Raw genomic sequence first — 13,285 nt, 5'->3', positions numbered from 1 at the left:
GCTTGGGCAAACATTGTCACCAAGTCTCCTCCTTGCTTGGCCGTTTGTAGTTCCTTTGCCATTCGCTCATTCTCAGCTATTAGGAAGCAAACAATTGAGCTAGTGGCCTTGACATACACTGTGGTTACATCGACCAAGGCAGCTCGATGTTCTCGCACATCAGTAACGATCACTCATTCTTCAACTTGCGTAGGAGATGTTTGATCCTACAGAGTTGACACTCTGCGAGACTGCACAACTCTATGATTGGATTCATCAAACGAGATGTTGTGCATCTCTTCTTCCAGTTGATCACCAAGGATCTTAGTGCCTCCTTGGTCATCCAGGATTTGCTCCTCTTCTGGCTGCATTGAAGCGGGTGAGTCAACCTCTTTGTGGTGAGGCATGAGGTCGGTGTCCTGTTCCAACTCCTGCTGCTCCATGTCTGCATCCAACTGTTGAAGTGCCTATTCTATATCATGAGCAAAGTCTTGCCCCTGCGACAGTTCACCCTGTTTTCCTGATGCCAGCTGTTCAGATGAATCAACTACTTGTACGGGTGCTGCTTTGTCTATTTGCACATGTTGTGCCCCCTGATGTATCTGCTGCTGCTGTGCTTCCCTCTCTTGTTTGTGCAACTCTTGTTCCTTTAGGAGTTTCTCCCTCATCTTTTGCAACTCCTTCTCTACTTCTTCCATTCTCTTCTTGTCCTTCTACCTTCACGCGAATTTCTTGTCGCGCTGCTACCTCTTTTCCTCTATAGCCATAGCTGCTTTCTCTACAAGTGGATCTTCTTGAAACTTACAACATTTCTCCTCCTCCATGCGATCGTCAATCTTCCTCTTCTCTTTGTCACACGCTAGTGTGCTTGGCTCTACTGCTGCTGCTGCTGCTAATGTTGCTAGTGCTAGTGCTTTCTGTGATGCTGCTTCACACTGCTTCACGCTACTTCGCTAACCACTCCACAACAAATTTGATAGGTTCATTGGGTCTGGAGAAACTGTAGCAATATCTCCATGGGTCCTTGTTGGCGCAATGAAATTCCTTGTAGATCCAGTTAAACTGAACTCTTGTGCAATGATCTTTCATAATGCAATGTGGGTCATATGGATTGTAGCTTCAGAGGTCGAATGGGTACTTCTTCATCAGTTCTACTTCAACATCCGCTTGCTTGATACTACAGATCTCATATAACCCAATCCGCAACGGAAGAGTGGGCCAAGGTGCCTTCTTCTTCTGATGCAGTCTAGCTATCAATCATGCCGAGATGTGATATGATACTTCTTGCATGACCAGTACGTCCAACGCAAACTTTGGAAAAACATGCGGAGGCTTCTCCGCACTGAACATTCGGATGAAAGTGCCGGACGGTGAGGCATACCAATCTGCAATGCCTATCAATGCCTCCATTTCTTTCTTTGACATGTAGGGTGGATCCTGTTCGAATATCATCTTGTACACAGGGATGAAAAAATGATCAGATAGCTGTGTGATTACTCCTTTGAAGATGCATTCAAAAAACAACTTGAAATATGTGTTCACAGCAGTCTCTGTCAGTGACCATGCCCACTCCAAGCCCAGGAACACCTGTCGAGCATAGAATGCATCGAGGATGTAGGTGGACATGTAAATCTATGCATGCATACCTCTGGGTGACTATCGAGCCTTCGTTAATCATTTCTTTAGCTGATGAGCCATTATGCCAAACCAGTTACATGGTTTTCCTTCTCTAGCCAATTGGTCCAGTGCAACTACCCAACTTTGTCGGAAGGTTTTTGTGCTTGCTTGGCCATACAGTTGACAAGAAAATATGATCAAGTATTGGTACTCAACATATTTGTCTTGTAGACCTGGTTGGGTGTCAACCTGAATTGAGATGGCCCCTTTACCCAATTCTTCAAAATGTCTCTGGAGTTAGCACTGCTGTTGGGTAAGCTGAATGGAGTCTCCATGATAGTCACGGGCTCTGGCATATGATACATCTCATCATAATCTTGTTTCCAAAAGGTCACAAGCTTCGTCCCACTAACACTGCTCAAGCTCATCGTCTTGGGATTAGTGTGAGAGACAATCCAGTGTGTCATGTCTGCGCATGGGAACACGGGATATATGCATGGAATTTGGTATAAACTAGACTTTTGAATGTTCACGTAAACCTAATGGTCTTCGAGGTGTTCCCCAAAATTTCTTGCAAATGTGTCATTGACCTCTTGCCACTTCAGTTTGATGTCCTTGTCTAGATACAACTTTGTATCTTCATAGATCAGTAGACTAGAGGACACTTGCTCAACTGCTGCTCCAGCTGCATTCCCATCAGTGTCCTGAGATCTTGTTCTCTTGGAAGCCATTGAGACAGATGAACACTTGAAAGATCTGGAGACAAGCAACATGCATGGCAAGAAATATGTCAGTGAAAACAAAGCAACTTTGGGGAATGACACAACACATACCTGGGAAACTGATGGGCAAGATTGCACAATTTCTTCTGGGAGGTTGGGTGACTAGCTTCTAGAACTACGCAAAAGGTAGTCTAGGCTGTCTGGGAGGTAAGAATGGCTGTTGGATCTGCGCAATGTGCAATCTAGACTGGCTGCTGGCTATTGGGAATGCGTAATGCGCAATTCCAGCTGGGAGTGACTGCAGGCTCAGGGATTGCATTGCACAATTTTCTGGGCCAGCAGTCACTGCCCTTTAGAAATGTGAAAACCAATCCTGGAGGGTAGTGCTAGGCAGAGATGTGCATTTCTGGAGAGGAAGGCATAACTTTCCTTCCCCAGATTGCCTAATGCAGTCTTAGTGAAGGCAGAGTCCGGGCCAAGGTTGGTCCGACTCGTTGATGGGAAACTGAAAGCAAATAAGATAGTGAATGCATGGTGACACTAAGTGATAGTAGAAGTGATTGACAGTGCATGCAAAACATGAATGAAAGATTCAACAAACTGATCAACATGCATGTGGGTGAAGCAATTCGCCGGTTCAATGAATGTTCGTGCGAAATAGTTTCATACATGTGAGAGCAGTGAGATAGCAACAAAAATTGAAACAGAGTGAGGACAAGCTAGTATACATGTAAATGACAGCAAGCATTCAAATAAATCAAGCAAGCAACAATCACACAAGCAAATACACAAAAAGCGACAGAAATGTTGAAAAGGACAAGTTGAGGCCACTTACCCATGAATAGCTGAGCAAGATGTGTCGAAGAGTCCTAGATGTGCTGTGGGATGTCAGAGCTCCAAGATAGATGTGAAAGAATGAGCTTTGATGTGTCAAATAAATAATTTTAGGCTCATGACATGTATGCCACAAATTTAGGAAAAAGCGACACTTGGAGGGAAGTTTCTAAAACAACTTTGCATGTAACCCCCGACTGCTAAAAATAGCTCCCTGAATCATGGGATGCATTTTGTTATTACGGGAAGAGCAAGTCATGCATGCATGCAAGTCAAGTTTCCTTGGTCCCAGGTGGAACTGATCAACCGAAATTCTCATGCATGCCACTGCTCAACTGCTTGAAAAAAATGTGCATTTCTGGGTGGGAGCTAGGTTGACTGCCCAGGAGATTTGCGCAATTTCTGGGTAGAGTAGCTGAATACTGCCTAGATTTGCATAAATTTTTCACTGAGCAGCCCTTTTGGGGAAATTTGCACAATTCATGCTGGGAGTGTTGGCTGGCAGGACTGCGCAATTCTGGAGCCCAACAGGCTGCCAGATAGAATTGCGCAATTTCTAGAGGGAAGGCTGGTTTCCCTCCAGAAATGCGCAATTTTCTTGGGGATGCTTCTCAGCGTATAGCTAGACTAAGTTCGGGTGGATAGCCTGTGAGGGAAATTCATCACGCTGTGATCTACAGGATGCCTTTGTGCATGAAAAACACTGAAGTTTGTGTACTCAACGAAGCAAGACAAGGTGTTGTGAAAGGTTGGCAGGGAGGCTCCAAAATGGGCTCAGGAAAAAATTTGGAGGGTGGTTGTAGCTGCTACAACATGGTGCCAAATTCTCTTTCTCTTTTGCATTCTGAGGCCTTGTTCTTTTCGACTTCCATTTACCCTTACCTTCATCCTTATCCTTCCCTTTCCATCATTGCTGAGAATCATTCTTACACTTTGACTGTTCATAGTAATTCTTTAATTTCCCAATAACTTCCTCAAGTGACCGAGGCTCATCATACTCAATCTGATCTATAAATGCTAATCGAAAAGCACTGTAAAGTCACTAAAATTTAGCCTTCTCATATTTAAGATACTATACATACCTCAATAGCTCTAGGAACTTGGTCATGTCCTCTTCATTTGTCATTGATCCCATCTTTAGATTATAGAATTCTTTGGCCTTACTATTGTATTACCTTTCTGACAAGTACTTCTTCCTGAAAAGCCTCTTGAAATCATGCCAAATCAAGTCCTCCATCCTCATGTCCCTAACCTGCTTCACATCTTCCCACCAGATATTTGCTTTACCTTTCAGGTTGAAGATAGAAATTATGGCCTTCATTTTTCTGTGTACTCGTGCAACTCAAAGAACTTGTTCATCCCAAGTATCCAAGCCTCTACATCTTCTGGTTTCTTCAAGTCTCCATCAAAAGTAGGTGGCTTTTCTCTCTTAAACTCATTTGGTAAGTATCCCCTATCACTCCTCCTATAAGGATGATACCGATAATGATCATGATGCCTATTAGAGCCATAACTAGAATAATACTTGTATCCATCACCTCTCCTATCCAAAGTATCCAACAACCTGCCATCTCTCACTGACCTGTGACCACCATGAGACCTACTTCCATATAAACCATTAGTTCTGTCCTCCTTTCCATGGATGATCCAAAGTGGTCCTTTTCTCTACAATTCTGACAAACTCTGAAGGAGTATTGCAATAACCTCTGCTTGTTTCTCCTGTGCGTACATGATTTTGTCATGGTCCACCTTATAACTCCTTATTTCTTCCTTCAAGCTTCTCAATGTGTTTTCTAAGTCAGAAGAGTTCCCAACACCATGCTGCTCATCTGATTCATAGGGAGAGTCTTTGTAGTCTACCATCTTGCTAGTCATTTTGATCTCTTTCCTGCAAGGCATACTATGTCAGCTAAACCAAATCAAAATAAACCAACATACATTAGAAAAATTTGGGGAGGATATCTCATCTGCAAGATCAAGCAATCAACATAGTTCATATATAACATAATAATAATAGAATATAGACATGTAACACATAAGCAATTCATCAATTCATGACCATATCAACTATACATACCATGAACTCATGCATGACCAACACAACCATACCAATGTACACTTGACAATACACAAGCATAAACAACATGTAACCAATCATACACTCGTGACGACACACTTCACAACAACAACAACATCCTCTTCCACATGGTGACACCACTACAACCATGATCGACACCATGCATATGCAACAAGAATATAGACAAGAAGGATGATTAACACACGTCAAATTAACATGAATGCATGATCAAAACACACTGCCCATCTAGTCTGAGGGTTGAAACATGCTTTGGCACCACTTTGTAACACCCTCCTCCCACAGCTACCCAAGTAACCGACCAACTAGGGTAAATATGTAATGAGAGGCTACTATGATGGGATTCAACATCCCATGTGACCTTAAGGAAGTGGAAGCAAGGGAAACACAACATACAGACCTTCCACATTTGCAACAAGACTCCCAAGAACCATCTCAACCAGGTAACTAGCCCTTGGTTCCCATTGAGTTGTTAGACCAATTAACCACCAGTCTCTTCCATTCTATGGGCATGCCAGCATCCAAAAATATCTGGACTCTCCCACAACATGGCATGCCAGTGTCTAGGGACTATTTTTCTCAGTGCTGTGCTAGTGCCCTCAGGATTTGAGCTACTTTTTCAGGCCCAGAGCCCAGATCACTGCCCAAAATTAAATGACACCTTTAGAATAGAAATATAACCAAGGAATGTTGATACAAATGCAATTAATTTAACAAGCCCTTGACTAGACCCCTACTAGCCATGGCAGGCATTTCATCGAACATATCAGAAATATGTAATTTGCAAATGTAAACAATAGATTTAAGCATATGTGTCTCATACTTATATGAGAATTGCCAGGAATAATTGTTCCCTTATGTCATTAGTTGCATTATCATCTATTAGGTGATAGATACATTTCTCATTCATTTACAAATCAAAATGCAAGGAAAGCCATACATCATCACTATCACCATACATGCTTATAACTAGAATAATAACAATAGAAATATCAAGGATACATCAACCATAAAATCAATATAAACCAATACATTTATACATGAGATATCAAGGAGAGAACCTATTATTATTGAATGAAAAATCAAACTCGGGATGGGACTACCATGTTCCACCCAACCATAGAATCGCTGATCCAAATATCTCTTCAGCCATTCACCCCCATGCCATATTCCAAGCATAAATGTGGGACTCAAACCAAAATAACCAACCAGGGCATCCCAAGGCTAAACCACCTAACCCTCATCAATAGAAACCAGGCTTTACTGTAATCCACACTGAATCACTAGGCCAACACAATAACCATGTAATAACGTGATTTACCATGATCTTCGCTAGATCACTAGGCCAAAACAAGCATGGATGCCATCGGATTTTTTCGCCTACACTGTGAGGAATTTTCCTATCTCCTAGTCTCTCAGGCTTTACCATAATCCATAGTCTGATCCAGGGATCAATAGGCCCTAACATGAGACGCCACCCTCTAGAATTTACCCCCTATATCCTGCCATTCACCAACAAGGATTACTAGGCATAATTAAGGGAAACCACCTCTACGATTTATCGTATATCCCTCCATTCATCAGTTGAGGAATCCTAAGCCAAATGAGGAAACAAAAAATCTAGATTTACCACAACTCACAGTCCGGTTTAGGGGTTACTAAGCCATGTGTTCTATCATTTGGAGATCCACCTCACTCAACTTCGAATCCATCTGACAATCCATCTCAATCAAAACACGAGAACCCCCTCACACCATGGCAATCCGAAAATGGCAAGACTAGGTTGAAAACACTATAACACCTAGAAAAACCCATGCCACAACAACAAAAGAACCACATGCAATACCATGCATGCCAAATCTAGAAAGAAAAATGCACATGCAAATTGATACCTATAAAGAATACTGTTGTAGTTGCTGGATACTGCTCTTCCTTACTTGCTCCTTCCTTCCTCTTTCATTCTTTACCTTTCTTGATCGAATGCCAAAGTGCTCCAAGAAAACTCTAAGTGTCCAAAAGTATGAGAGAGAGAGAGAGAGAATAATGAGAGAACTCCAAAAATGAACTGACAAAAGGTACCAACTAATCCTCAAAAGCCTTTTGATCAATTATGCCTCTATTTTCTTCATTTTCCTCCTCACATGCCACCTATGACCTTTCACCTTCCTTTTCTATGAATTTCCATTATTTTCATAAATAAATGTGCCAAAAATGCCATTTTTCCTTTCCAAATTCTTAGCCATTTCCTTTTCCAATTTCCTTAGCCATAAACCAAATGAACACCCACAGTGGGATGCCTTGCCCAACATTTAGCTTGGAATAAGTGTCCCATCAACCGTGGTTATTATTTTTCCTTTATTAACTTTTATTACATGGAATTTTCACGAGGGCTGTTACACTATGCATGTACAATTTTCCAATTTCTTTGTGTATGTCTCTTTGTATTTTTTGTGTTATTTTAAATGCTTTGAGATGTGGTTAATACTATTTAATAGAGTAAATAATGAAATATGTGCATGTAATCTAGATTGAGAATTTGAACTTTGCAAGGAAGATTAAATTTCTCTGGCATTAAGTGGTATCAGAGCCTAAATTCTCTTTCGAGATTCAAGATGACTACAAAATATTGAAAGACTTGGTATGTTTTTGAGAGGGATATTTTTGAAAAAGTACAGAGCAGGTGTGCTCCTGGAAAAGAATTAGTTCAGTGGAGTGAATCAAAGGAAGACTGTTGAAGATAAGATCTTGGCACAAATCTTATAAAGATGGATATGGTGTTTTTATATTAATTCTGGTCATAAATAATTTGTGTTTGTAGGTAGTAGAGAAGGAAATTTGTAGATAACAACCATTGCAACAAGTGAAGTTGTGACAGAGGAAGCGAGAGCATGTAGAACTCTCAAGTGAAGGAATTTATGATATAATCGAGTGGAAAATTAAATTTTTGAAATGAGGACAACATAAGTTCTCTAAAGAGAAGGTGAGTAGGTGAAATTGCAGCAACCTAACATATTTTGAAGTTGAGGAGCATACATGCTTTGAAAGGAGGAGAAAGGTTCTACTGTAGAGAACTAGGAGAAGGAAAACTTCCAACAAGCATAAGGTTGGCAGAAGTTTCCAAATGTAGTTCCATAGTGAGTGTGGGTAGAATTTCCAAGGAAAAAGAGAAGAGAGGAGTTACCAAGAGGAGAACTTGGTACTATGACAAGTAGTGGAATTGTTACAAGATGAAGAAGGCTTGTTGCAGCTCACAAGTGAACAAGGAGTGTTCACAAAAGGAAAAGGTAAAGATGGCTACTAATATCCATATACTGGGTTCAGAGAGGTCATAATCAGATGAAAACAAATTCCAGCACAACTAGAATGAAGAAAATGAGTGATGAGGAATTCGATAGGGAAATGGATGAATTGAAAGTACATGTTAGTGTACTAGTGGACTTGTTACAAGAATATGAGGAAGACCAGAGATATGGTTGAACAATGAAGAAGAAGAAGGTGAGATGGAATTCATTGCAAATGAAGCTAAGGCAAAGGATGTATGTAATATTTAAGGAAGAACCAAGAACAACAAAATATGAAATGTGTGTTTTTGAACAAGGATTATTCCTTGATGAAGAGGAAGCTAGAGATGTTGAGGAAGAATTTATTCACAATTTGATGAACTATTTAACTAATTCAATTCAACATGGAGATGTGGTGGCTGAGGCATCAAATGAGAAGCCTCATATTTTTGAATCTGACACTTTGTGTATGGTTGTAGGTGATGAATGGCACTTAGATGATGTACTTATGCAAGTTGATGAAGAAATGAAGTTGTTCAAGGAGATGGCAGAGATTGAAGATTTTTTTCTTAAGCATGTGTTCACATATATTAGAGATGGACAATTATTGGAATCTTCCATGAAGGATGACGATGATGCGAAAATTATTCAAGAATATAATGATGTGAATATTATAGAAGATGAAGAGATAATTCATGAAGAAATACTTAAAGAGATTCCAATCATTTCAATACCAAATGAAAGTCTTATTCTAGAGGAAGGAAGCATAGAAGAAGAGATGGAACTTTTGGAAGAGTGGTTGGAAGAAGACCCAAGTGATGGATATTGCATGGATGTTACAAATAAAATTCAAGATGGTTTTGTTGAATTGTATGAGGAGCTTAATTTTTTGGAGAAGAGGATAATAAGACAAATACTACATATTCAATATGAAAAATTAGAATTGGAAGAAGAGGGAATTGTCTTGAAAGACAATGAGGGGAACACTGCAATGTATGACCAGCAGGTTGTAAAGGAGGTATGTAAGCCAAAATTGAATAACATTTTTATAACTTTTATGACAAAGGAGGATATGTAATAGCATGTGGAAAACAAGCGTGAAGTTCAACTAAGGATAGAGATAGATGATGAGATTGATGGAATGTGGATGCTGATGAGGAGAACATCTAAGAGAAGATGCAATAGAAAAAGGAAAACCAACAAGAATGTTTAGCTAATTTAAATACCTTACATCAACAAATAAAATGAACAACAACATGCAAAGATGAAAGGAAAACTACAACAAAAAGTTTGGGATCCTAGAGGATGTAGAAATTGGTAACATGTGACGAGGAGGTCATGAACTTTTTCTACCTTGGGAGTCTAATGCAGGAGAATTAGAGCTTCCAAGTCATCAAGATTTTTGGAGACAAAACTCCAATCCGGGTCTTAAGATGGAGAATAAATTTATTTCCTTATTGTAAATAATTTTAATTTATTTATTTCTTAAAGAACTATAGATAGAGATAATATTTTTAAGAAGAAAATATGCCTTTTAAGACATGAAAAATTTAGGAAATAAATCATGAGAGGTTGTAGGAAAAAATCTTGGTAGAAATTAGCAAGTTGTTAGGATAAGAAAGGTTTATAAATCTTAGGAACTATTGGGGGTGATTTTAAGATTTAGAAAAGCTATGGATAGGCAATATTTTGTCAATAAGGAAAAAGCGAGTCTACCTTGAAAAACATGAGTGATTTGTGGATTGATTTATGATCTAGGAAAATCTGTTTTGTTTGTGTATGTTATTATAAATATTGTAAGCCTAAAAGAAAAAAAATGGCCAAATGAATGTAGAATCAAGCCAAGAGGGAAATGTATGATTATGAATTTATGCATGTACAATTTTCCTTTTTTTTAATGGAAACGCATATTTTCCAATGATTCTGTGTATGGCTCTTTTCATTGTTTGTGTTATTTTAAATGCTTTGATATGTGGTGAATAATATTTAGTAGAGTAAATAATGAAATCTGTGCATGTAATCTAGATTGATAATTTGAACTTTGCAAGGAAAATTCAGTTTTCCTGCATCACAATACCATGGTAAATACCCCTGGTATTCAAGTTACCATGGTGCAGATTATGTCCGATACTTTTCTTCACAATAACTGTGTTTGTATGTGACCCTTCTTCATAGGATCTGCGTATACTTTCCCAAACTTCATATGCGACGCCCATCTATCTCTAATCTGTCATTTCTTTGTTCATCACTTCTATAACATCTGTTCCAACTTGCATAATCATCTTGTTACCATAATTTTGACATATTTATCAAGTAGGTCTCTGTCAAGGACAACACTAGTCATAATTCCAACAAGAAAATCACCTTTAAAGGAAAAACAGTTGACCAAGTTGGTGAAGACATGCGCTTGGGTTGAACACACTTCTTCGGGCTAAAGCAATGCACCCTCCTTGAATGCACTCCTTCATGTTGAGCAAGTGCACCTTACAAGAGCACACTCCTTTGTGCTGAAGACATGCACTCTTCTTGGGTGCATGCATGCGCATCTTGTTGCATGTGGGTGCTCTTCTAGAAAATAGGAGCCCACTTAACTTTCCTTAACTCATCCTTTCACTCATCGACAAGTGGTGATCATGCATGAATCAATTTTGCATGCAAACTTTATTAAATCAACTGGGTAAATCATTGTTTTTCATAATAATTCTCATCTAAGATAAGCGCACAATTGGAGATCAAGAAGCTCTTCATCAACCTGCTTCAAAAGTGTTCGCGCTACAAGAATTGTCACCCTTTCATCATCTGTTTGAGACATACCTCCCCGTAAAGTGGCCACTAAAGAAGTATTAGAAGCAAGCACTGAAGAACCTATTGAAGTTACCAAGCCAACCATTCCAGTGTATGCAGATATATAGTGATTTATTGATAAGACTACAAAGGTCACATGGATAAATATATACAACACATTCATGCAAGAGAATTTTGTTGAGAACTTAGAAGATGTGCACACATACATCAATATCAAGAGGTATAGAATGCATAGGATCATATGTAAATTTCCTGTCATCCCTTGTGTAGAAGTGATTGAGTGGATCATCACACACATGGATGACTCTTATCTTGTGCTTCATAGTGAGAGTGGTAGTCAACTCACCACTTATTATGGAGAAGACATGTAGATGTACTACAAGATGATTAGGCATAAATAATATGCAAATAATGAATTCTACACCAAATGGGCCGACCTCAACACAAGTGACATTATCAGATCTTGGTGTCAAGAGCCTGCTAAGTTTTTCTGTCACCCATCCATAGTCTATCTAACAAAGATCCTCAGATATGTGTATCAGCATTTGATAGCCATGTGTTTTAGTTTACATGGATGCAAGAATGCTTAGGTGTTTGAAGATTGGATATATATGCTCCATATTGTGGTAACCCATGGTAAAGCTTTCAATTGGGAAGATATATTGTCATTTGAGTTACAACATCATGTGGGGCAGAAAAAATCATATTTGAGTGCGAACCAAGCCCCAAAATTCTATGCATTTGTTATAGATGGAATCTATGCACAGTATGCATTCCCAGTAGTGTATTAGAACTATAACCTTGAGAATAAGTTCCTAGTTTACTTTCACTATAGAGTGTTCTCAGAATCAGACTTCATAGGTGCATATGACAAATTGGCCAAGCACTTCTTTGCAGTTATATTTTATATGATATTCAAGTTTAATCCTCCTTGAATAACTTATCAGGTGAAGGAGTCACTACAGGATATCACAGATTACTTTCTAGTGCCCGAGGGGAGATACATCATATTTTTTGTTTTTCATATATCTCCTCATCTCATACCACAGTATGTGACCAAAAAGGTGGTCATGCAGGAAGTATAAAATTAGTTGTATATGGGATTATCATGAGTTCTTCATAGGAGGAAGAAATTCCCTTGGCCCACCTTACTATTGAGGATAAGATTATATGAGTTAGAGAGCCACAAGGCGACTACAGCTGAAATACAAGAGTTGAATCACTTGCACTTTGCCACTAAAGAATTTCATGGATATGATCCCAGGAGAACATGCAGGAAACATTGTGAAAGGATTGGTCACAATACATGGTATACTTTGATATCTACAATAGAAGATGAGAAAGTAAAGAACTGCTATAATGCAAACATGAAGGCACATTTAAGGATGGTTACCAGTTCAACCCAAGATCCACCAGTTCAAGACTTGCAGGTGCATGAGGAAGAATAGATAATCCCTCAAGCAATGAAAGTATCTCCCAATAAGAGGATTAGATATGATTCGACATGCGAAAGAAATAGAAAGTGGAAAGATGATCCTCTAAAAATAGGAGCTATTCAAGAATAACAGGAGAGGATGGAAATAGAATACGAAGAGGAGAAGAGGCAGCAGGATGAGTTTCGTCAAAAAAAAAAATAAGGAGAAGAGGAAAGGAAAAGGATAGAAGAAGAAAAACAAAGAATTCTCAGGAGGAAGAAGCAACACAAAGATTGGAATAAGAACAGTTGACTTAGGAGATAAAAGAGGAAGATTTAAAGGAAGAAGATACCATTCAACCCATGGATGATGATCTAGGTTCTCCATAGGAACATCCTCTCACAGGTGGTCATCTTCCATTTGGAGAGATGTGGATCAAACCTCTAGTAGTAGACAAAGTCATGGATGTATCTAGTGTAACGTTTGATCAACTTAATAAGAGGATCGTGCAATAGAGGTATAAATACTTTCCCAATG

This window comes from Pinus tabuliformis, chromosome 6 (assembly GCF_031772625.1).
Source record: "Pinus tabuliformis cultivar Carrire ecotype Pingquan chromosome 6, CPIR1, whole genome shotgun sequence".
Taxonomy (NCBI): domain Eukaryota; kingdom Viridiplantae; phylum Streptophyta; class Pinopsida; order Pinales; family Pinaceae; genus Pinus; species Pinus tabuliformis.
Note: the sequence above shows the minus strand (reverse complement) of the source record.